We start from the raw sequence: 5,580 nt of genomic DNA, 5'->3' as shown, positions 1-5,580 counted from the left end.
AGACTTGGTTGATTTTCTTACAAAATGGCTGAACACACGGAGGCGTTCGCTGATTAGTCCAGCCACTTCTAAGGGCCAAATATAGGCGGGGACAAGCCTGTAACTCAGTCGTGATTGGGCAAGACGACCATCATTTGTAGGAAGAGCCGCGGCAAATTCTCGCTCGAGCGATGCCTCAACTATTTTACATAGACTACGCCTCACAAAAGCCACTGGAAGGGTTAATGCGGGGGTCGAGGTGCGAGTTCGAAATCGACATGCTTTGACTGGCACCTTTTATTTATGTAGACATAGTGCCAGAGTACAACAAATATATAGTGGTCAACCCCCCCCCCCAAAAAAGATACATAAACCAGGTGTGAAATGTTGATTTACCTGCAGAGTGCCATTCCCTCATATTTACACAGTAGTCTGAAAAAGTCCAAACATATGAATCGTGGACAGCAACTGGTGCTGAAAACGATTTGGTGTACAATACAGCTGTTCAACATTTGTCACTGTCGTAGGAATAAATTAGGCATTTACCCCCATGTTTCCGGATTTGGCGACAATGATAAATGGGGATTCTGATGTCGACTCGGCTACACACCACCCTCCTCTCAGTTCTAACGCATCACATCACATTCTCATCTGACAACCTGTCGCCGTCTGAATCCGGAACAAACAGACACTTGACACACACACATACAGAGGTTTTTTTTAAAAAAAAATTTGTTTTCTATGAATGTTTACCTGGATCGCCATAATATGCAACTAGCGTTAATGTGTGATAGCAGGCGGGTTGCTTCCACCACAAAAATGGTTGTTAGGTAAAAAGGTAATATGATAACAGCGATAAGTAGTCTTTTGTTCAGTTGATCTGATGCAAAGCCATCCGTGTCACACCTATTCATTATTCAGACTTTTCATTCTGGTAGGGTTTGTATTGTAAGACTAGATTTTTCTCTCTCCACGTTTTGAGACTTTTTTTGGACAATAAACTTGTCACATCTCTATGAATGCTGTGTAGGCCTAGTTTAAGCTAGGCCAAAGGGAAAATCACGGGAAGTTGAACTGATTCATCGGGACATGATGTTTATTGGGAGAAAAGTTTCGTCATTCATCAAATTAAGGAGCCGGCATGCTGGCCCAGTGGTTAGCACTGTTGCCTCCCAGCAAGAAGGTCCTGAGTTCGAACCCCAGGCCATCCCAGGTGTGTTCTTGCATCTATTCTTAACCCGTTGGTAGGCAGTAATGAACGTCACATTCAGAACACTATGGATTTTTGGATAAGGCGAGGGAAATCATTATGGAGGGGGATGACACAATGGTCTCTTATGATGTTAAGTCTCTCTTCACATGCATTCCTGTTGATGAAGCAGTGGAGGTAGTCCACATGAAATTACAAAATGACCCCACCCTTAGTAATAGGACCACCCTTAACACTGACCAAGTGTGTCTTCTCCTGAAGCTGTGTCTTCAGTCCATGTACTTCACATACAGGGGGCAGTACTATAGTATAGGCAGAGGCATGGGTGTGCTATGGGTTCCCCAGTCTCACCTATAGTGGCCAACTTGTGTATCGAGCAAATGGAAAAGAGGGCTCTGATGTCCTATCCAGGGACACAAGTGACACAACCTAGCCATTGGTTCAGATTTGGGGACGACACCTGGATTAAAATTGAGTCTCAATTTACTGATATTGTATCACAGGATACGTAGCAGTCATATTGATTAAAGGAGATTAATGATTTCCTTGATGAAACTTTTGGCACACAGTCTGTGGAAATAACAGATTTCTTCTCTAATGTGGACAGTTTTGTTAACTCAGTTATCCATCCATTGTCTTAACCGCGTATCCTGCTGGCAATAATGACTGCTGGAGCCTATTCCAGCAGTCATTGGGCGGCAGTCGGGGAGATACCCTGGACAGGCCGCCAGGCCATCACAGGGCCGACACACACACACACGCACCCATTCATTCCTAGGGACAATTTAGTACCGCCAATTCACCTGACTGACATGTCTTTGGACTGTGGGAGGAAACCGGAGCCCCCCGAGGAAACCCATGCAGACACAGGGAGAACATGCAAACTCCACACAGAGGACGACCCGGGGTGACCCACCAAGGCTGGACTACCCCGGGGCTCGAACCCAGGACCTTCTTGCTGTGAGGCGACCGCGCTTTAACTCAGTTATGAAGATTAGAAAACTGGTTGGATATGAAGAGTTTAGTAAACAGAAGAGGTTTAATCCAAAGAAGATTCTGACTAAACTTAGGAAAGAAAAGCGAGGAAAGGCTCCTTAAAATGCACAAAATTAAAAATAGGTGATTCACAAAAGGCGTTTTCTTCTTGGAAAGGTTTCACTGTCTTCGTTTCCTTCCTTTTCTTTTTTTATGTAAAGTTTTCAGGTATGAAGTTTAAATATAACAGAGCACAGGATGAAGATAAGCGAGGTATAGTAGCTTAGCCGAGTAGAGCTAAAACATAGATATGCTCTTCTTACAGGAGACACATAGCCCAGTAGACAATGAGGAAGAGTGGGGAATGAGTGGACAGGTCTGTTTTGTTTTTTTTAGCCATGGTACCAACCTTAGTGCGGGTGGAGCTGTTCTCTTCTCTCAGCGCCTCCTTTTAACAAAATGTTTTGGCATATGAAGTGGAGCAGGCCAGAATCCAAGCAGTTCAGGCAACAATCTGAGATATACCTTTTGTTTTCTTAACATGTATGCTTATAATTTTGGCACTGATCGTTTGAGATTGTTTAACAAACTGAATGACCAATTTAAACAGTTCAATAGTAGCTCAGTAATAGTAGTGGGAGGAGACTGGAATACACATCCTACAGTTGATAGAAACTCAAGAGAGCCTCATCCACCATCAGCTTCATTTCTGTCCAGTGTGGTCACAGAAAATGACCTCATGGATGTTTGGAGGAAACTTAACCCAGCAGTTAGGCAGTACACATGGGTGAAAGCTGTCGATGGTAGTGTGAAGGCAGCCAAGTTGGATAGGATTTATCTAAAGCAAACATATAACAACAGGTCAATTAGGTCCACAATATCTACTGTTGGATTTTCAGATCACTATTTAGTAGTGGCAGATTTTTCCTTAGTAGTACAATTTCAACACTGTCCCTATACTGTCACTTAAATGTACGGTTTACACATGACAAAGCTTTCTGTCAGTTCTTCTCCAACTTTTAGAGTCAGTGGAGGCTGGGAAAGAAAGATTTAAAAAAACTTAGCTCGGTGGTGGGAGGTAGGAAAAACACAAATTAGGATTTTCTGTCAGCAATACATAAAACACATTAGCTATAGAGAAAATCTGCTTTGAAGAATTAGGGAAAGAAATTAAGATATTGGAAGATGAAGTGATTATTGGGGATGATGGCAATAGCAGGACCCAGGAGAGTAGGAGGAAGGCTCTAGGTAGGTTTTTACATGAGAAAGCAATGGGTGCTGTAATCAGAACTCGAATCTCTACCATCAAAGATGTAGATGCTCCTACTTATTTTTTCTTTAAGCTTGAAAGAAAAATTAGAAAAATAAAGTGATGATGCATCTCAAGATTCCAAATGGGGCAATAACAACCGATCCATCAGAGATGAGGAAGCTGGCCATAGACTTCTACATTGGTCTGGTCAGTGCGGAGAACTGTGACTTTGACTGTGTGGAGGAGATACTGGAGAGGCTGCCTCAGCTGGGTGAAACACGGGTAGACTTGCTGGAGTCCCCCATCTCCTTTGATGAGATGTCTGCACCAGTTCAGTAGCTCAGCTGTGACAAAGCCTCTGGAGTTGATGGACTTCCTTCAGAGTTTTACAGGAGGTTATGTACAGACTATAAAATAATTGCAAAATGTCTTTCAAATAGACTCAAAGAGGGTATGGATACTGTTGTACATTATAGCCAGACGTACTGTGTTTCTGAACGTACAATCAAGGATAATTTGTTTCTGATACAGGATATTGTTGATATGTCTAAGCTCCAGGAGCTGGACATAGGCCTTCTGAGATAGATCAAGAGAAGGCTTTCGATAGGGTTGATCATTGTTATTTATTTAAAACACTTGAAGGTTTTGGTTTTGGAGAAAATTTTGTTTCATGGATCAAGTTGTTGTATTCTGTAGCCAGTGTTCTGTTAAAGGTAAGCGGTGGACTCAGTTGACCTGTTTCTGTTCAGAGAGGTATAAGACAGGGTTGTCTCTTATCTAGAATGCTGTATTCCCTGGCCATCAAGCCTCTTTTAAATCAGCTCAGGCAGGGTCTCTCATGGCTAACCTTTTCAGAAAACATCACTAACTCATTTAGTTTGTCAGCATATGCTGACAATGACACAGTTTTCATAACGAGTCAAAATGATGTTAAAATTCTTAAGCAGAAATTGGCCTTATACGAACAAGCTTCTTCCGCACAAGTCAATTGGTCAGGGGCATCCGGGTGGCGTGACAGTTTATTCTGTTGCCTACCACCATGGGGATCACCGGTTCGAATCCCCATGTTACCTCTGGCTTGGTCGAGCATCCCTACGGACACAATTGGCCATGTTTCCTAGTGGGATGCCGGATGTGGGTATGTGTCTTGGTCGCTGCACTAGCGCCTCCTCTGGTTGGTCGGGCCGCCTGCTTGGGGGGAGGAGGGGGAACTGGGGGGAATAGCGTGACCCTCCCACGCGCTAGTGAATCTAGTGAATCTCCTCACTGTCAGGTGAAAAGAAGCGGCTGGCGACTCCACATGTATCGGAAGAAACATGTGGTAGTCTTCAGCCCTCCCTTGATCAGCAGAGGGGGTGGAGCAGCAACTGGGATGGCTCCGAAGAGTGGGGTAATTGGCTGGGTACAATTGGGGAGAAAAGGGGGGGGGGAATCCACCAAAAAAAAGTAAATTGGTCAAAATCTGAGGGTTTATTACTGGGGGATTGGAACAATAATGAGAAGCCAACATTACTAGCTGGGCTGTAGTGGAACACTGAAGGGATGAAATGCTTAGGTGTCTTTCTAGGCAGTGACCACTTTCTGAGCAAAAACTGGGAGGGTTTAGTTGAAAAGATCAGTGCCTGATTGTCTAGATGGACTTGGACCCAGCCTCAGTTGCCCTATAGGGGGAGAGTCTTGATCGTTAATAACTTGATTGCCTCGATGTTCTGGCACCGGTTTACAGTTGTAGAACCTCCAGACATGCTCATAAGAGAAGTACAGAAAAGGTGGTGACCTTCTTCTGGGGAGGCTTTCACTGGACTAAATCTGCTGTATTGTTCCTACCAGTGTTAGAAGGTGGCCAGGGCCTGATTGACCTCTGCAGTCATACCACAGCTTTTCGCCTTCAAACTGTGCAGCAACTATTATATCATAAATGACAGGTTTGGAGTGAAACAGCATCTGTGTTGCTTTGTAGGATTATGAACCCAAATTATGACAAGCACTTGTTCCTTCTGGAACTATCTGGCATGGAGTTTACTACAACACCTTTCTATCAGGCTGCCCCCTGAGCTTGGGGAACAGTCTTAAACACCAAGAGATACTGCTCCAGATCTTAGCAGTGTAGGGGAGGAACCCCTATTCTATAACCCACTGATACACTGCGGGATGCTCAGCTCCG

This window comes from Lampris incognitus, chromosome 16 (assembly GCF_029633865.1).
Source record: "Lampris incognitus isolate fLamInc1 chromosome 16, fLamInc1.hap2, whole genome shotgun sequence".
Taxonomy (NCBI): domain Eukaryota; kingdom Metazoa; phylum Chordata; class Actinopteri; order Lampriformes; family Lampridae; genus Lampris; species Lampris incognitus.
This window is presented reverse-complemented; position numbering follows the sequence as displayed.